This window comes from Mus musculus, chromosome 11, assembly GCF_000001635.26.
Source record: "Mus musculus strain C57BL/6J chromosome 11, GRCm38.p6 C57BL/6J".
NCBI lineage: Eukaryota > Metazoa > Chordata > Mammalia > Rodentia > Muridae > Mus > Mus musculus.
The window spans coordinates 61,931,826-61,952,734 of NC_000077.6; the positions used below are offsets into that span (position 1 = coordinate 61,931,826).

General features: G+C 41.8%; 1 long non-coding RNA gene and 1 other non-coding gene across 2 annotated transcripts; one reads left to right on the forward strand and one right to left on the reverse strand.

The window, feature by feature from the left end:
- Positions 1 to 4,620: 4,620 nt before the first annotated feature.
- Positions 4,621 to 4,727, reverse strand: Gm23721. Its single transcript, XR_003949973.1, has one exon. It is a non-coding gene; the product is annotated as a U6 spliceosomal RNA (small nuclear RNA).
- Positions 4,728 to 19,091: 14,364 nt separating this feature from the next.
- Positions 19,092 to 20,909, forward strand: Gm12273. The gene is made up of 3 exons (XR_388712.3): positions 19,092 to 19,250; positions 19,621 to 19,857; positions 20,226 to 20,909. It is a non-coding gene; the product is annotated as a predicted gene 12273 (long non-coding RNA).

Sequence of the window (20,909 nt, forward strand, 5' to 3'; positions counted from 1 at the left end):
TGAGGTTTATTCTTTGAGCCCCCCCTACCAGAGATTCTGGAGTTGCTTTTATTCTCTGTGAGAAATAGATTGTTACAGTCCATTTACAGATAAGAAGAAAGCAATAGGCCCCCTAGCTGGTGGCTGGTGCAGGCTTGTCACAGAACTCTAAAAAAGTTACAGGTAGTCTGCTACCCTATTGCTCATGGTCAGAAAAGGAGGAGGGGTGCTATCTCAAGCCCCAAACTATTCATTAGATAAGGTTTTGTGTCCTAAAACAATAACATGGGAAATTTGGGAAAGGGGCAAGTTCTAGCCAATGGAGACAAGAATAGAATTAGAGGGAACTTAAAACCCCTCCAGATTGGGGGGACCTTAAAAATCACTGCCTTGTACCAAAGCATTGCACCAGAAATTTTTGACTTTTCTTTTTGCTGGCATCCCTTTCTGCAGAATTGTATATTTAAAAACTGCTTCGTTTTGTTAGTTCCTTGAATAAGTTTTATTATTTCCACTATCTCTCAGACAGCTAGACATAGCAGTCAGCTAATCGAAATCATTATTTACTAAGAACTTGTGATGTACTCTCTATGTTCCTAGCACTTTACAATTAAGACTTTTCATAATCCTTCACACATACACCTCACCACCACCCCACAAGAGATCCTGCCACCATCATGTCTTGTTTATAGAGGATGGTTTGGGTTTCTTTGTAATGACCTAGGATCTCAATGGTAATACAAGATAGAGAAAGGAAGGAAGGAAGAAGGGTTGTTGGTGAAGCTGTGACTCCCACTTCAGGAAGTCTTACTGTAGTTATAACCACTCCAGACAACTTGTACCTGCTTTGGAAGACCCCAATCTGGGCAAGATATGCTCAGAACTGTAGAACTCAAAAGAAGTAGGTGAGGACACCTGATGCCCTGTTCTGGCCTCTGCATGCACACACACACACACACACACACACACACACACACACACACACTCACACACACTCACACACACACACACACACACACACACACAGAGAAGCATGTTTACCCCTAACATAGAGGTCCAGTTGTAGGTGATCAAACAAATCAGTTAAAAATAAAGTTAAAGCTCAAAGGTTGGATAAGTCCCAAGATATTTCTGTCAGCCCTTGCCCTGCTGTGTCACATGACAACAACAATTATGCACTCTTGCTTCTGAACACACAAAACACGATGCACTTAGGAATCTGAGGGAGTACTTTCCCACATAGAACTCCACCAATAAATGATGCTTGAAACCCCTCAGATCAGAGTTAAGACTACTGGATATTATGAATTGCAGTGTTATTTACTGTACTTATCAAGTTTCCTGATGCTATAGAAATACAATGTCTTCACTGTGGAAAACAAAGTGTTCAATATTTCCTACCATCATGCCACAGCATGGAAATATCAAAGTAGTGTATCTTTGGATTGTGTTGTGTTAGAACATCTGATTTTCAAATTTTCTGTTTGATTTTCTTATATATATATATATATATATATATATATATATATATATATATATGCCGTTAACAGAGAGATTCTCAAAAACTCAGAAATGGCCCCAAACATGCATAGTTTGTTGTACTATGCCTTTAGGCAAAGCGGCAGTGTAACAATTACAAAATCAAAATATTCAATTCTGACAGACATTGATGATGCTTTTTGTCTTACAGTATTAAATATTTAGCCAAGATTTAATTCTTTGTGTAAAAACAAAAAAGCATACCCGTCTTGTATGTGTGCCAATTTGCTTTCATTTTAAATAAATGGTAAAATTCTACTTCTGTCAAATAATTGTTTTCAAATAGATTTCTCTGTGGTTTGTTATCAGTAAATGTTTCATATGCTTATTTTATATTCCTACATATTTAGGATTGTGCAAACATTCTTGGGCAAAATGTTTCTTGATTAAGTTTGATTGTTCATTTGATTGGACCAGACAATGGCCAGGGGGTTAGTAGATTACACCTCAGGGCCTGTCTGTGAGAGTGCTTCCAGAGACACAGTATGACAGCTTTGACTTAACAGGTTACTCCTTGATGGAATTATCATTTTATGGGTTTCTTTTAGTGGTAGTAAAAAGGAGGAGGTGAGGTGTTAGAGGCAGTAGGTCCCTGAGGTCCTCTCTTTGGGGCTATATCTGGCCTGGCTTCCTACATGCTCATGTTTGCTGCCTGTTTGCCATTGAAGAAGCTCTCCCACATACCTTGCTGTTCTGTGCAAGGATGTGAGGCAAAGAAAACATGAAAACACAAGCTAAAAAACAACTAAATTCTCCTCCCTTAAGTTGTTCTAGGCAATGCTTTGGCTACAATGACATCAAAGTGGCAAAAAAAAAAAAAACAAAAAAACCCTGTTTCTTGTTGTGGTATGGCTCAGCCCCAGCACACACCCAAGAGCTTTCTGTAAACAAGAGCTAAATACGGGTGTCAAAGATAGGTCAAGAATCAGAGCAAGCAACCGGTTGGCAGGGAATAAACATGAGGAAGCCCAGGAGAGAGAGAGGAGGGTCTTTGACTTGAAGGGTATTTAAGACAGCATGAAGAAGTTGAAGAAGGAGAAGGAGTTGGACCTTTGTCCTTCTGGGACTGCGGTGGAGTAGGAAGGTCAGCTGGGTGCTTCCTCTGCCTCTCTGAGCAAGCAGGCTTTCACCACAATGTCTGGCTTCTGAGTTGTCATTTGGTAAATTGAACATTTGGGTTTTTTTTTTTTTTTAAACAATGTGGCACTCCAACTTGTGGCATGGCCCCCATGGGAGAGAATCACTCTATCACTCCAGCTGCAGACAAACTGAGAAGTGATCAGACTTGGTAAGTCACCTGGGAAGTCCTTTAGGAGGGAGCTACAGATAAGCAGCACCATAATACATAATGGTTTCCATTCACCCTGTGTGAAGCAGATATTAAATTCATGGGCAACTCGGAACAGAAATATCCCCCAAGACTGGAAAGATTTGGCAACACCAATGTCAGAAGCTGGTCCTCAGTTACAATGGCAAACGTGGTGGAAAGAGGAAGCTGGGCCATAGAATAAGGAAATCAGGCGAGAGGCATTGATATTTCCCCAAGATCAGTTGTTAGGTGAAGGTCAATAATGCTGATTACAAAGGCAGCTTGAATTTGAGGACCACACCTTGGTGTTATGTCTTTTAGCAGTTTTAAATGTTTGGGATAGGTTGAAGAATCAGGAAAGAGGTCTGTGTCATTTACTAAAACTATATAAGCCCCAAAAGAAGTCTTCAATAATTTTTTACAAATATTGACTCCAACTGTAAATAGCATCAGATTCAGAAATCAGAAAAATACTGACTGAATCTTTGACTTTGCAAGTGGTATTTCATAATGCAAAGTGATGATGAGGCTTTTAAAGGCAAGGTCACTACCAATAGAGGAACAGATTAGAGATATGGCTGATTTTGGCTTTCACATTTATGATGTGAATCTGATAGAAGTAATTTCTAAAAATCTTAACAAAAATAAACATGGCACATGTTTTAATTGTAGTAAGCAAGGTCATTTGAAAAAGAATTGCAGGCAAGGTGTTCCTAGAAATAATGATTTTTGTCCTGGAAATAATCCAAAAAGAAGGCCTCAGACTTCTGAAGTATGCAGAAGATGTGAGTGACAAAGGCAGGCATTGGACAAATGAATGTAGATCAAACAAAAAGGGAGATATGGGAATAATATACGAATATTAGAAAAAGGGTAGATTATTGAATCTACTCTTATATATTTTTATTTGATGCAAGATTAAGGTTATTCTGGGCAGTGGTAGCACATGCCTTTAATCCCAGCACTTGGGAGGCAGAGGCAGGCGGATTTCTGAGTTCAAGACCAGCCTGGTCTACAAAGTGAGGTCTAGGACAGCCAGGGCTACACAGAGAAACCCTGTCTCAAAAAAAAAAAAATTAAGGTTATATTTGGTTATACAGGTATAGATCTTTATATATTGATACAAAATTAAGGTTATATTTTGGTTACTACATATTCCTCTTAAGATACTGTGTCTATATAATTCTTTTTTTTTCCATTTTTTATTGGTATTTAGCTCATTTACATTTCCAATGCTATACCAAAAGTCCCCCATACCCACCCCCCACCCACTCCCCTACCCACCCACTCCCCCTTTTTGGCCCTGGCGTTCCCCTGTACTGGGGCATATAAAGTTTGCAAGTCCAATGGATCTCTCTTTCAAGTGATGGCCTATTAGGCCATCTTTTGATACATATGCAGCTAGAGACAAGAGCTCCGGGGTATTGGTTAGTTCATATTGTTGTTCCACCTATAGGGTTGCAGTTCCCGTTAGTTCCTTGGGTGCTTTCTCTAGCTCCTCCATTGGGAGCCCTGTGGTCCATTCAATAGCTGACTGTGAGCATCCACTTCTGTGTTTGCTAGGCCCTGGCATAGTCTCACAAGAGACAGCTATATCTGGGTCCTTTCAGCAAAATCTTGCTAGTGTATGCAATGGTGTCAGCGTTTGGAAGCTGATCATGGGATGGATCTCTGGATATGGCAATCACTAGATGGTCCATCCTTTCGTCACACTTCCAAATTTTGTCTCTGTAACTCCTTCCATGGGTGTTTTGTTTCCTATTCTAAGAAGGGGCAAAGTGTCCACACTTTGGAAAAATATGGAACGCTTCACGAATTTGCGTGTCATCCTTGCTCAGGGGCCATGCTAATCTTCTCTGTATCTTTCCAATTTTAGTATATGTGCTGCCGAAGCGAGCACGTCTATATAATTCTTAAAAGTGCAATGTGGAGTTCTAGTCCTTTTGAAAGCTACTATTACAAATTGTTTAGGATGATGAGGAAATCCAATTTAATGCTCAATCAAACTTGTGTTTTTGTTAGGTACTAGTTTAGTTAATCACAGATATTTTCTAAGTTAATCAAATAGTAAATAGCTAGAGGCAAGCAACATTTGCCTATTCAAATATTCTGAGATAGATGGTTTTCAAAAACATCAGCAATCTATAGAGTGTGGCATGTAAATGTGTTTTATTAATGTAAGACTTTTTTGACAATGAGACAAGTCTATTCCTGGCAGCACCCCCATTCTACTTCAGAGAAGATGGTGAGCATTGAAGAATCTCCTTATGGAGTTTGCTTCAAATATGGCAAGCTGCCAATGGGCAAGAAACTGCCCTTGCTTCAGCTGCTGACAGTGTGCTGTCCAAACTGTGGGCAATCAGGACACAAAGAAAGTCCATTGATTAACTCTGCCAGGACAAAGTAGAGAAGACCTTTATAATTCCTGCTCCACAGAAAAATATGTCAGATATTCTGGGACAGAAGGCCAGAGAGATAGATGCTCCAATGTTGGAGAGGAATCTTGAGTGACTGTCCATGAGACCAGCAGTCTCTGTCATTTTTATAGTTTTGGAAGCTGCTTGCTCTGCAATTCTTGTTTCTTCAGATAATATTTATTATTCTCAGCTCTGATGAAATTGAAGACTAGATAGTTATAGTCTCACAGTTAAGCATAAGTTGTTTATGATTAAAGAAAATGTTTTAAGGTCTAAAAAGATGGTTTTAAGCCAGGTGTGGTGGCACACGCCTTTAATCCCAGCACTCAGTCTACAAAGTGAGTTCCAGGACAGCCAGGGCTATACAGAGAAACCCTGTCTCAAAAAAACAAAAATAAAAATGGTTTTAGGTTGATAAATGCAAGTTATGATAGAAAGTGATGTAGGTACAGAACTTTGGACTCACTAAGTTAGGACAGGCAGTAGAGTACTTTCTCCAAGTTTGCTAAATACAAATGGGCTGGACATTGTGAATGCAATTCTTACCAGATAGTATATAGTTTACTGATGTTAGAGAAAGAATCTTTTATTTTAAAATGGGGGAAACTTAGCAGGATATTTGATCACATTGTGAACACTGAGACTGGAAAAACCTGTTTCTTGTTGTAGTGTGGCTCAACCCTAGCACACACCTTTAACCCAAGAGCTTTCTGTAAACAAGAGCTAACTAACAAGCAACCTGTTGATGGGAAGTGAACATAAGAAAACCCAAGAAAGAGGAAGGAGGGTTTCTGAGTTGAAGGGTATTTAAGACAGTATGGAGATGGTGCTTTGTCCTTCTGGGCTGTCAGTGGAGTAGAAAGGTCAGCTTTCTCTGCCTCTCTGAGCTGGCAGGCTTCCACCTCAGTGTCTGGCTCTGAAGACTTCATTTGGTAAACTGAACATTTTAGGATTTTGTTTTTAAGAACAACATAGTGGTTTCAATGAGCTGTCCCCCACAGTCTCAGGCATTTGGAAACTTGGTCCCTAATTGATAGTTGGGCGGTTTAGAGAAATGATCCATGTGAGATAGTTACTAACCATGCTGGTTAGTCAAGTAAAAGTTCTGCTGAGTCTTTTTTATTAATGTGTAGACCAAGAGGGGGCTTGTGCCCCTGAAAAGCCTCTTGGTGCCTGAGTTCAAGGATACAGGGTTTTAACTATATGTAGCTATAGTTACATCATTTCTTAAGATGGTAGTGATGATGGGGTGTACATTAGAGAGGAATGCAGAATTGCCTGGTAACATCTGCTTTCTTTTCAAGCTTCAGTGGCATCTTCAACTGCATAATACATTATGGTCAAGGTCATGGACAGCCCCCAATGTGCTGCCAAGGCAGAGGATGCTGCTGGAGGAGTGGAAGACCGAGAAGTGACCCCGCAGACAGAGTTGGGAGAGGATATTGTTAGCTTAGTCATGTCATTAGGAGGTATGGCCTTGTTGGCAGAAGTATGTCACTGAAGGTAGCCTTTGAGAGTTTGCCCATTTTGAGTCCACTCTCTCTGATTCCTGGTTGTTATTTAAGATATAAGCTCTCAGCTTGCTACTCCAGGTGCCATGTCTGTCACTTTCCCACCATGACAGACTCTTATCCCTCTGGAACTATAAGGCCAAATAAACTCTTTCTATAGGTTGCCTTGTTCATGGTGTTTTATCATAGCAATAGAAAACTAATACACACATATACAGTGAGAGATCTTGGGAATGGAACCCAAGTCTAAACATGAAATTTGTTTATGTTTTTTTTTAATAACCTTATACACAGAACCTAAGGCCCATTGTAATGAGAATTCTGGAATACTGGTTTCTTTAAAAAACAGAAGTATTATATGAATGTGCAGGCTGGAGAGGTGGCTCAGTGGTTAAGAGCACTGACTGCTCTTCCAGAGGTCCTGAGTTCAATTCCCAGCAACCACATGGTGGATCACACCATCTGTAATGGGATCTGATGCACTCTTCTGGTGCGTGTCTGAAGACAGCTACAGTGTACTCATAGATAGATAGATAGATAGATAGATAGATAGATAGATAGATAGATAGATAGATAGATAATGTGCTTTCATTTTAATCCCAGGTGTAGGGATGTGAGGCTGCTTTGGACTGTCCACAGTAGCTGACCATGATGTGGCTGATACTCTATCAGAAGCATGGTTTTGCCAGCTGCAGATAATTTCTATGATTCTGTGATGTTTGGAATTCTGGGAACTTTTCAGAGGGCTCTTAAATGCTAGGTCCCCAAGAGAGGCTGGTGGTTGTTGATTGTTTAGGGTGGTTGATTACAGTTTGCTTGTAGCTGTGGTCAAAGAAGAAACAAAAGGAGGAAAATTAGGTTTAGGGATCTCTATCTCCCTCTTTCCTCTATCCTTGTTTCCCTCCTATCTTGTATTCAGGGTGAAACCTGGATGACAAAGGATGGGGAAAAGAAGAACCCACAAAGTAGCAAAGTCTAGCTACAGCCTATTTTACTGTGTTTCTATGGTGGCTCATCATATGAGGTCAGGTGAAGAATTTTCAATTTATGACATCATGTTAGTCCTGCAATAGTTTAGGACTTTGGAGCATTTCTGCTTTTGAATTCTCAGCTAGGAATACCTAAGTTAATTATTTTTCCTTCACTGCTTAAACACAGTTGCCTGATCTTTGACAGAATCCATCATCCCTATTGGCAGGTACTACCTCTCTTATTGTCCACTCTTATCAATGGAGGACTGCCACCATCAAGCCATACAGAGTGCCTCCTGGTAAGACTGCTCAGGTCTAGCGTAGAGAATCAGTTCTAACTTTTCCTCCTTCCTTAAGCCTCCTGACTTCCTCCTTAATACCATATCAAGAAAACACAGGAAATATATATTTTTCATGTATTCTAAGCCATATTACATTCCAACAATCTATTAGTAGTTCTTGGTGTTCTTGCCAGAGAATGGGATCTTGATTTGTGAAAGAAGGCCCCAACTAAGGAAAAAAATATTCCTCTGGTGGTTTCTAAAGTCTAACACATATTCAGCCCAACTGTAACTGAATACAGTATATTTGCATCATGGGAAGTGCAAAGCCCAAACACAGGTGGCAGAGACATAGAAGAAAGGTGTTCTTCTCAAACAAAAGAAATGTTGGAGCTTTATCCAGGAAGCCTATGTGTATTCATATAGGATAGCCCTTTATAGGTAGACACTTCCTGAGGATGTTCAGTGAAAGGAGACTTGATAGAAGACCATGATTGAAGGAGAGATAGAGCTGGGTTGTAGTAGCACACGCTGCTAGCCCCAGCACTTGGGAGGCAGAGGCAGGTGGATCTCTGAGTTTGAGGCCAAGCAGGTCTACAGAGTTAGTTTCAAGATGGCCAGGGTTACACAGAGAAACCCTGTCTCAAAAACAAAAACAAACAAACAAACAAAAAGCAAAACAAAAAAAAGGAAGAGAAGATAGAAACATTTTTGTTTGTTCGAGTTTTTTTTTTCCCTGTCATGCTTAGCTTAAGGCCATGGTGCATATGTTTAAAAGCCTGCATTGGGGGCTAGAGAGATGGCTCAGTGGTTAAGAGCACCGACTGCTCTTCCGAAGGTCCTGAGTTCAAATCTCAGCAACCACATGGTGGCTCACAAACATCTGTAATGAGATCTGATGCCCTCTTCTGGTGCATCTGATGACAGCTACAGTGTACTTAGATATAATAATAATAGATAAATCTTTTTTAAAAAGCCTGCATTGATGGACAGTAATGTATCATTTCATGCTTTTCTTGCACCATAAAGTTTTAGCTGGAGAGCTGGCAAGAAAACTCAGTAGGTGTCTCGGTGACTGTTGTGTTGTTGTGAAGAGACATCATGACCAGGGCAACCCTTATAAAAGAAAGCATTTGACTGAGGGTTTGCTTTCAGAGATTTTGTCCACTGTCCTGTGTTCATGGTGGGGGAGCATAGCATCGTGCAGGACACTGCTGGAGTAGTAGCTGAGAACTACATCCTGACTCAGAGGCAGAGACAATGGGCCCATGAGCTATTAAAACCTCAAGCCCACCTCCACTGACATAATTTCTCCTTAATCCTTCCAATTCTATCAAACAGTTACATGCCCTGGTAACTCAGTACTCAAACACAAGAGCTTCTGGGGACTGTTCTCATTCAAACCATCACAGAAGGTAAAGACACTTACCACCAAACCTGAGGACTTGAGTTTGATATCTGAAATCCATATGGCAGAAGGAAAGAAATAGGGCAAGTTGTCCTCCAACCTCTGTATCTCTGTATAGCACAATGGCTACCCCAACCCCAACCCCTCCCCCAACATACTTACTTCATTAGTTACATTTCCTGCTGCTTTGGTAAAATACCCTAACCAAAGCAATCATGCTAGCTAGTTTCAAGTCAACTTGACAAAAGTTAGACTTATTTGGGAAGAAGAAGCTTTAACTCACAACGGGTTACCCTGGTTTCTCCCACACCAGAGCCTTGGTTCAATGTGGTGTTGTCTGTCCAGCAGAGACTGTCTCCCTTGGTCAGCTAGCCAGTGCTCCAACTCTGGTTATTTACCCAAGCACAACCTGAAGTGGGGCTCTATTCCAGCAAAGCAAAGAGCAACCAGCATGGCACCTGTGTCCTCTGGAGTAATGGAGACTCTGGAGGAATGGGAAAACTCGAGCCGCACAGAGCTCCACTCGTTCATCAGCTTTGATGAGAAGCCTGGTTAGGAGTTTACATTCTGTCTCTTTCGCAAATTTCCTGATATTTGCAATATAATCTGCACCACCAAGAGCAATCCTGCAACTACTTTCTTTCTTTCTTTCCTTTTTTTTTTTTTTTTTTTTTTTTTTTTGGTTTTTCAAGACAGGGTTTCTCTGTATAGCCCTGGCTGTCCTGGACCTCACTTTGTAGATCAGGCTGGCCTCGAACTCAGAAATCCGCCTGCCTCTGCCTCCCAAGTGCTGGGATTAAAGGCATGCACCACCACGCCCGGCCCGACTTTAAGCTTTATAAATCATCCTCGCCCCCCCCCCCACAGTCCTCCCTTAATTGCCCTCCTACCACACAATAACTCTTAATAAATGTGGATGGCTATTCAGCAATATTCCATTTCTACCATATCTATTCTCCGATGCTAAGTAGCTCTAAAGGGACAGAGCTAATTTTATCCTCATCAAGTGTGCACCACACACTAGAAATCATCCAAGGGATTTTTCATTTCATTAAATGTAATGGTGCATTTAATTCTCACGACAACCTGGGATGGTAGATATTTGCCTCATTTGGAAGATGGAGAAATGAGTCTTCTGAGAGACCAAATAAATTGTCTGTGATCTTGCAGTGAATTAAAACAGAGCCAAGACTGAAACAGATTTCTCCTTTCCATAGTCCCAATCTTCCCGCCTCACTGTGTAAAGATTTGACTTGTCAAATGTGATAGTTAGTGAAATCTGTCAGTAAGTTTCTAACCTTGGAGAATAGCATCTGTAAACTGAAAAACTTACTTCTTTCCTATGTGATACTGCACTTAAAAAACAGTGTGTTGGGGCTGGAGAGATGGCTTGACAGCTAAGAGCATCGTTGCTCTTAGAGAGGCTCTGATTTGGTTCCTGGTACCCACATTCTGGTTCTCACGGTCTGTCACTCCAGTTCTAAGGCATCCGGTTCCTTCTTCTGACCTCCTCAGTTACCAGGCATCCATCTTGTTCACAAGCATACAGGCAGACAAAACAGTCTTACGGGTAAAAGAAAAATACAAACAAACAAACATCAAAACACAGTGTTGGAACTGCCTGGAACAAAACTCCATCCCCCAGAATGTATTCAGTAGACAGAGACATCTGCGCTACAGTGTTGCCGTGGTTCTATTGCTTCTGTTGATTATGTATATTGAAGATGTAGGTCTTGTTATAGTCTCCAGGGTATAGAAGATTAAAGCCTGTTGCTATCTTAGTGGGTGGGGACTCACAGAGGGGACAAATCCCTAAAGAGAGAATGGTGCTCAGAGGACCCATGAAAGAGGAAGGAAGTACAATGTAGCCACCACTGGTCCTGATAACAGTGGCAATCACAGAGTGTTCTCTTGGCTCCTCTGTTTAATGCCTATCTTTTCTCCTTAGGAACTAAGTTTCAAGTTCAACTAGTTTCAAGTTCAACTTCTGTTGCCAGTCCTCCCAGACTTATCCAGCTTCTGCTGGATTAATTATTTATAACCCATCATATTTAGCACAAGGCAGCTCTTGGTTGTTGAACACGTACTGTGTCCAAGGCACCCTTAGTGCAGTATCTCAAAATTGTCATACCCTTTATCTCATCCTCTTGAGAGGAAGGTATTTGAATTCCAATTTTATAGATGGAGAATCTGGGGCTTAGAAAGCTTTGCCAAGCTCCTACAGCTCAGCAGCAGCAGGGCCAGAATTCCAATTTGTACCTTAGTGATTCTTAAGTAAGACTTGGCAGATTAAGGCCCTCAGGCCAAACACAACACATTCACTGTCTATTTTTTTTTTTTTTGTAAATAAAATTGTTTTAGAACAAAGTCATATCCACTCATTTCTATTGCAAGGCTGTTACTCTCAGCAGAATCTGTACTTCTCCAGGGCTGCGGTCTGTCAGTATAAGCCAAGTTATGCTGCTGTAACAATCAAGTTTAATAGCTCAGTCACCAAAGACAATGAGGATTATTTGTCATTCATCTTGTACTTCCAACAGAAGTCCACAGGGGGGTTGGTTTATTGTGATATACAAAAGGACATATGTGGACAGTGACATCATTGCCACAGGAGCTCCGATACTACTGTATCTGTAGATAGAGTGACATATCAAAACATATATTTTGTTTCAGAGCTTCTGTTCACATTGTACTTGCCAATCACAAGGCTATGATCAACTCCAAAGGTGGAATTAAAATAAAGCTGAGAAATGCTATCTTACCATGAGTCTGGGGAAAAAAATAAAGCGTATTTGTGAGCAGGTCTATAGACCACTATATCTGCTAACACACTCTCCTGGGTATCCCTTTTCCCTGCCTCACGTAGGGGTCAGAGTGCATTGAGAATGTTATCCCACATAGAACCATGTGAATTTGTGTAAGCATCCCTGGTTTTCTTTCCTCTGGCTCCACTAAAGTTTACTAATAAAAGTATATCCTCTTCTCTGGATGCCACTGTGGCTTCCCTTTTTCTTTTTGTTGTTAGGGTTTTTGTCATGTTTTCTAGGCTGGTTTTGACCTTCTGGCTCAAGTAATTTCCTGCCTCAGCCTCTTGAGGAACTAGGACTACATACAAGCAGGCACCCTGGTGAGCAGCTGCAGTGAAGTTTTGACTGATCCATACTTGGCTAATTTTAGTATATTTTGAATAAGGGATTTTCTGGGAATAGTTACTCCACAATGTGAAGTGGATATGACCCCACAGACAGTGGGAGACGAGCACTGACCATTGGTTTGGTTTGCTCTGGATGCTGCCATTGAGAGCAGCTTGCCCAAGAACAGCTCCGTGAGGTTCCTGTGGCAGTTTGCTGCGTCTGTGGCCTCACCTCAGGCCACACGATTGGCAAGCCGAAAGCTTCCTGACAGCTTCGGGTTTGCGTCTGGTGTCAGCCTGTCTAAAGGATTGGTCTGTAGCTGCCAGTTCGTGTGTGCTGTCTGCCTGCCTAGAGGATTGGTCTGCGTCTTCTGTCATATTTGGTGTTGCCATGGGACTGGACTGCTACCAAAGAAGATCAAGCTCACCTTATAAGCACTATTGCTGAACAGGCCCACTTCCCCCATATCCTAATAACTTTTCTCTACCACTACCTCTGCTGGGTGGTGGGCTAGTGGAGAAGTTGGACTGTTATCAAAATTAGGCTGCAAAAATTGGTGCCTACGATACTGAGATACTTGGGTCTTGGAACCCTGACTAGGGGCTGCGAGAGAATGGCAAAGGAACAGACAGACATGTAGACACATATACAGGAAAGCTGGGGTCAGGTGGGTGTATGCACTCTGGAGAAGTAACATCTACCACCACCACGGTGGCACCTGCTACTGCTTTAGTGGCACCTGCTACTGCTTTAGTGGCACCTACTACTACCACAGTGACACCTACTACTACTATAGTAGCGCCTACTAACCTTAACCTCAGCGTGTTTATTTTGTTCAGCACAGTGGGAGGGGTTAGTTAGTCTGGGGAGGGGGTTCTCTATAGGGAGTTCAGGAACCAGGAAGCTGCAGTTGCTAGTTTTGTATACATTGGTCACTTGCTTGCACTCAGATCCCAGTGGAATCTGTGGTGGTAGTAGGTGCCACCGTGGCGGTAGTAGATGTCACTTCTTCAGAGTGCATACACCCACCCTGACCCCAGCTCTCCTGTTTGCCATCTGTTGGAGCTTCCCAGTGTTAGATGTTGCCACCTCTGAGAGGCTGAGGTACTACAGTCCTGGATGTGGCCAAACCTGTGTCAACAACATACCCAGGATTTCACTCACTGAGTCTTATTAAGTTTCCCAGTTTGGTGCTGAATTGCTATGTAGCCTAGGCTGGTCTTGAACTTATGACTCTCTTGCCTTAGCCTCCAAAAAGCTGAGATTCTGGGCCTGAACCACCCTTGGGTTTGTCTAAGAAACAGGTTGGTCTGATGCTGGCCACCATTGGTCATTACTTGTGAGGCTGAGTCAAGAAGCTCACTGGAGTCCAAGAGTTCATGGCTAGCTTGGACTGTACAGAGAAACCCTGTACAGGGTTTCTTCCCTATACAGGGAAGAAGGAAAGAAAGAAGTGGTTGGCTGCCATTGAATGTTTACTGTGCATCAGGCCCCAGACTTAGCATTTATATCCATTCAATCCTCACACTAACTCCATTGTTATACTCCAATGTTAGATGCCTGGAGAACCCACAGCCCAACTCCAGAGCTTTCTCTGTTCACTACTTCCTGCCCATGCTGAAGAACAAGGAGGTTGTTCTGGGCAGTGTGGGGCATGGCTTGGCCTGCCTGGATTGTACTCTACCTTGGGGGTGTGGCTTGGCCTCTCTGGATTGTACTCCACCCTCGAACACATGCAAGTCTCATGGGTCAGCATCTCATTGAGAAGTGGAAAACGTTGCTTAGGAATGTTGTGTAAAGATAGACAGTTTGAACCATCTTGAGTTTATATTGTACTAAGAAACTGAATTCTAGAATTGTGGTTCTGTGGGACCAGAGATTCAGCGGCCATATTTCTGTCTTTCCTAAGACCACAGAGTACCTTTGGACCAAGTCTCCTGCTCAGTGGCCTCAGAAGTCATTGTACCCAGGGTTCTCTGAGCGATCAAGTATGGTCCCAGTGGTCTTTGAGGTCAAAATGAATGAGGTTCTGAAGTCTAAGATGCTAAACATCACTGCAGGGCCCAGAGTCTATATTTCTGTGGTCCCAGAGGTTGCTTTGGGCCTTTGGCTCTAACCATGGCCTCTTGGCAGTAGACTGGCTTCAGTGGGTCTGAAGTTTGGTGTCCTGCCTTCAGTAGTTTCATAGATCACCAGGGTGACCAAGGATTAGACTCCATCTGCTCACCTCAGTGTGTAGTGTGCAGCGCAACCCTTGGTCCTGTTGGCACATAGCCAAGACAGGATCCCTTTAGCACCCCACTCCATAACCAACTTTCTCTTGTCCTCATAGCTGAACTTTGTGTAGATATTTCTCTAAAGGGAGCAGAAACTAGAACTCCCACTAGGCTTTGGAGAAGAGGAAGTAAAAAATCAGCCCACTTCAACAGATGCGCAAACACGACAAAGCAGTATCAGGATTATGATACTGCCATCCACTGGACCAACTGCCCTATCAAGGGCAAACACAGAGACACCACAGATACTAAACCAATATAAAAAATTCATTTCTGCTGTTAGTCTACTCTCTAGGAAAGAAATTAGAAAAATTTCTATTCAAAATAACTCAACCCCATTAAATATTTACGAACATATCTAACCAAAGAAATGAAAGATATTGACAATAAAATTGCAAGATACCGAAAAAGGAAATTATAGAAGATACTATATGATGGGAAAGTATTTCATGTTCTTGCAGAGTTAATATTGTGGAATAGAATAGAATAGAGTGTCTATTCTACCAAAATTAATTTACAGAATTAAATTAATACCTACCACAATTCTCATGTCCTATTTCACAGGTTTAGGAAAAACATGAATTCAAATGGAACCACACAAGACCATGAATTAGCCAAGAAATCCTAGGAGGTAAGAGAGACACATGACTTCAAACTATACTGTAGAGCTATAAGGATAAAAACAACATGATGCTGGCCTGAAAATGGACAGGAAAACCAGTGGAATAGAATAGAGGTCCTGGAGATAAAACAGCAGAGCCACACCCACTTAACACTGACAAAAGAGGCAAAAACATACTCTGGAAAAAAGATAGCCTATTCGACACACTGTATTGCCCAAACTGGATTCTGCCTGCAGGAGAATTAAGTTAGATTTATGTCTTTCAGCTTGTAGAAAAAATATTTCAAAATGGATCAAAGACTTCAATTTAAAACCCGAAACACTGAAATCTTAAAAGAAAAGACCGGGATATCCTGCCAACATATTGGGGAAGACAAGAAATTTAAAAATAGAACACCAAGATGGGAGCTGAGTGCAGTATCAACTGATAGATGTGGAAAATAAAAGGATTCTGTGCGCCGAACCGTTACAGGACCACGGTCAGCATAGTTATCAGGTAGCCCAGAGAACGGGGGAAAATTTGTGCCAGCTACACTCAGACAGGGGCTATGTCAGAACTTACCAAGAGCTGTAGAAATTTAATACCAAGGGGATGAACCAGCCAACCAACAGACAAGTAAACTAAGTAGACATCTTTTAAAAAATACAAATGGCTAATAACTGTTTTAAAAAGTGTCCAATATCTCAGCCATCAGAGAATTGCAAACTAAAATTTATTTGAGATACCACCTTATCCCAGACAGAATGGCCATTGTCAATAAATCTGACAACAAATGTTGGAAAGGATATGGAGAGACAGGAGCCCTTATGCACTGTTGTGGGGTACAAATTAATTGTGAATTTTCCAGAGTATGTTTTTGCCTCTTTTGTCAGTGTTAAGTGGGTGTGGCTCTGCTGTTTTATCTCCAGGACCTCTATTCTATTCCATTGGTTTTCCTGTCCATTTTCAGGCCAGCATCATGTTGTTTTTATCCTTATAGCTCTACAGTATAGTTTGAAGTCATGTGTCTCTCTTACCTCCTAGGATTTCTTTGGCTAATTCATGATCTTGTGTGGTTCTATATGAATTCATTGTGAAAACTGGTTTGAAGAGTCTCACAACATTACAAATACAACCACCATCTGGGTATCATGCCTTTAATCCCAATTCTTAGACGGCAGAGGCAGGGGGATCTCTGTAAGTTCTAGGACAGCCAGGGCTACATAGAAAGGTCCTGTTTCAAAAGACAAAACAAAATGAACTGAAGCAAAGCAAACTACCACATGGCAGCTCCACACCCTACCATGGAGATGTCTGTACCACCCCCCTTTCCCGTGTCTATTGATGCTTTATTCACTGTAGCAAAAAATAGGAATTAGCCGAGTTGTCTATCAAAAGATGAATGAATAATGAATATATATAATCTATAATGGAATATTACTTAGTTGTAAAGAAAAATGAAGTTAAAAAGTTTGTAGGAACATGGGTACAGTGTAAAGTGAGATCTCAGAATTTTAGAAAGACATAAACCTCATGTAGCTTTTCATAATTGAATCTAGCCTATATGTATTGTTACATATGTTACAATATGACATATGCAAACAAATGTCCATGTGGGTACAGTATAACATGAAGAAAGAGAACAAGAAAGGCGCGTGTACAGGGATGGGGAGGACTGAACTCAGGTGATGGACACAGCTCCACTCCGAACGCCAATCCTAGCTAGATAGAAGCTATGTATACAGTCATTAAAAGCTGTATAGAATTGGCATCTGTGATATTTTTATTTATTTGCAAGTTTTATTTTCTTTATAGTGTAGTGGGTTTTTTGTTTGTTTTGTTTTGTTGTTTTGAGATGGATTTTTATTATGTAGCCTTGGTTAGTCTGGAACTCATAGAGATCTACCTACCTGGCCCTATTTTTTTTAAGCAATAAAGTTTATAAAATAAAAATTTACATTGTGTTTGTTCTCTGACATTATAGTTAATCCCATATTGACAGAGGTTCTGCCCTGGGGACTAAACACTAGTGTGCTCTTCAATGCTCTCAGATTCATGATGTCTCAGGGAGAGTCAGTATGTAATCACTTCTGAAAATGTGCCTGTGGCCTGTAAAGCTATTCGTTTCTATCAGAAAAAAATATAAACGTTCTTGTTCAAAACTCCAAGGAATTCTGCTTCATTTAATTAAAAGCCTCTAGCCATGGGGAATGCGGGATTTTACATTGGGTCACTACTAGATGTGTCCCCTAGGTGGCAGCAAAGTCCTAACTCTAATTCTGACCTACTGGGCTTGTGTTTTGGGAGGGTGGGATGGGGAAATGGGGGAGGGGGGAGGGGGGAGGGGAGGTGTCTATTTGTTTGTTCTTTTTGTTGTTCTTGTTGTTTTGTTTGTGCTTTAAGACAGAGTCTTTCACTGTAGACCAGGCTGATCTTCTACTTGTGGCAATCCTCCTGCCTTAGCCTCTCTAGAGTGTCAGGAGTATAGGTATATGCCAATGTATCCAGCTTCCTGGTCCTTTTAGAAACTAATGATGACAATGAGAGTGTATTTATGTAATATAGATATGTACGTATATATCTATATATTACATAATAAATATTACATAATATGTTATATAATACATTACATAATATATTGAATATATATGTTTTGCAAATAGGTAAATTTTGAGCCATCTTTGGATTTAAATTTTATTTTTAATTGAATATCGTTATATAATATTACTATTATGAGGTTTTAGTTCATTCTCCTGTGGAAAGAAGATCTTAATATGCTCTTCAGTAATCCATATATGTGTATATACTGCCACATCAATCATTAATCAACTTGCCTAATCTCAGTTGAGAGTCTCTCTTCTAAAATGACTCTAGCTCATGCCAATCTGACATAAAACTAACCAAGACACCCGTGTTACACAAGAATTAAGCAATTTAACACTGGTTAGAGAAGGCTTTACATTTCTATGGTGCATAAGAGTCCCAGGGCACTTACCGAGTGGTTTTGGTTGTTATAAATAATAAAACTATACATTTAACAATAAACAAATACAAAAAAGTTTATAAACTCTGGTACTCTTAAGCATAAAAATAATTTATCTGAATGACATAAGAGCCATCTGTGAGGGCTCCAAAGTGGTATTTAATCTAAAGTGTCCTCGGGTACATGTGTTACATGCTTGGTCCTTAGCTTGGCCCTGGAAGGTCCCCAGCCTCCCACTTGGAAGGTGCTGGAACTTTGAGGAATGGGGACTACGGAAAGCATTCGGGTCATTGAAAACATGCCCGTTAAAGGGGACACTGTATACCAGCCCGTTCCCTTTTTCTTTTGCTTTCTGAACACTTTGCCTTTTCATTTACCCCAGCAGGGAGGCCAACGAACAGAAACCCTCAAAGCAGTGAGCGAAAATCAACTGTTTTCTTTATAACTTGATTATCTCAGGTACTTGGTACAATAATAGAAAGCTGACTCCCATAAAAAGGCTCATCAAATAGGCCCAAGCAAAGGAGCCTCCATGAGGGCCTTTCAGGTGAGCAAGACGGCGAGGTCCCTTCCGCTGCCACAAGAGGGCGCTCTAGCAACATGAGTCACGGTTTGGAACTTGACTCACTTTTGCATCACGCATTCCAAACTTCGGGGTGGCACAACCCTTTGACAAAGCAGATGTCACAACTTAGAGCCCCAAAAGTATAAAGAGAGGGATGGTCTCCCTGCTGCAGCCATTAGAAAAGTAGGACCTACAGCATGCTTGCAACAATTCGGGCACGGTTTTTGTCACCAGCCTCGACAGTGGAGTGCCTCAATCCTGGCGTGCCTGTAAAAGTAATTATTGTTGTTATTGTTATTATTATTGTTGTTGCTGCTGCTGCTGTTGTTGTGTGTGGGTATGCTTTTACTGCTGAGCCATCTTGCTACCCAAATAGTGCTTTTGTTTGTTTTGTTTTGTGAGACAGGGTTTCTCTGTGTAGCCCTAGCTGGTCCGGAACTTGCTCTGTAAACCAGGCTGACCTCGAACTCAGAGATCCGCCTGCCTCTGCTGGATTAAATGAGTGCGCCACCATCGCCTGGCCCTGGTAGTACTTTTATTGCTGCTAATTTTGATTTGGGGGTGTAGGGTGGGGGCGGGGCTAAATTTGACTGCCCAGAGCCTTTGCTTTGTATGGGGATAACCCATATAAAATGCTTTCCCAAGGACTGCGATGCTCACTGAACTACACCGCAAGAAACAAAACAGAAAGAGGGAAAGCGTCAGACAAACCAACCAGGAACAAGGCAACAGAAGGGAGGCGGTAAATGCTGAGGCTCGATGACTGCAAAGCCCAGTCGGCTTGTCTGAGGGAGGACGAGACTAAATCCAGGCAAGAAGTGAAAAGGCTGCACAGAGTTACTCGAGGTCAGCGCATGACGACAAAGGGCAGTCTGCCGGAACGTAAGTGTCCAAATAGGTGAAGCAGCAGCGTGGTTATTTACAAAGCAGAACTCTGGGGGGACCGGGTGGGGGCGCACAAAGATGACATCAGATGTTCGAACTATACCTAAAGACATGGAAGACCTTAAGAATGCAGCTAACAAGTTATGCAGGGGAGTGTAGGTAAGGCCGGAAGGACTTGGCAGGAGGGCACAGGAGAGGGAGAAGGGCGAAAGAACACCAGAGAATTGTGGAAGGATCAAGAGACACTGATGAAACTGGGTTGGATTATGTCATACTTTGGAGGACTGTGTCGAGTAGGAGGCACAGTTTAGAGAGATCACCGGAGGAAGCAGACTTGTTTAACATACGGGCCTATTTCCTTCAAGGGAAGGAAATGATAACCGATACCCGTTCACCCGGAAGGCTAGAGTGGATGCTGTCTAACCCTGGTGATCTTCTGCTATTCTATGGACTCAGCCTTCACCTGAATCTGCCAAAATCCTGAGCATTGTCTAGGCCTCAGTCCTGAGCTTTGCCTCCCAGTGAATAGACCCCATCCTTATGAGAGAGGTCCCGTGTATTTTGCATTCCCCATCAATAGAATCTATCTGAGTGCTTATTAAAGGGCTCTTACAGGCCCCAGCATGGCAAACGTGGAACTGGCAGGTTTTGCCCTCTCCCCTTCCCCCTCTCTCGTCAAACTATTAGATTACATTCCTAAAGCTAGCCACCAAGGTCTAGCCCCGAATTTGGCCACTTCCTTATGCCTTCGTAATAGAATCTCCTTTGTGCCGAGAACTTGGTGTCTGGGTGTGTTCCGTGCCCACTCTGAGGTCCCTTCACTTCCTACAAGTGGATTTGTAGGGTCTTTCTTCCTTGGCCTGTGCCGTGAGCACTATTTATCAGTCAATACAACTCATTCTTAATATAAGAGTCACAGGTGCTTGGCTAGTTTGGAAGGGAGTTTAGGTGCAGCCGTCCCTGAAGCTTTATGGTGAGAATTGTCACATGGAGACTTTCCCCAAGGCTTTACTGTGCTTAAATGTGTATGGAAAATAAACCATGAGATC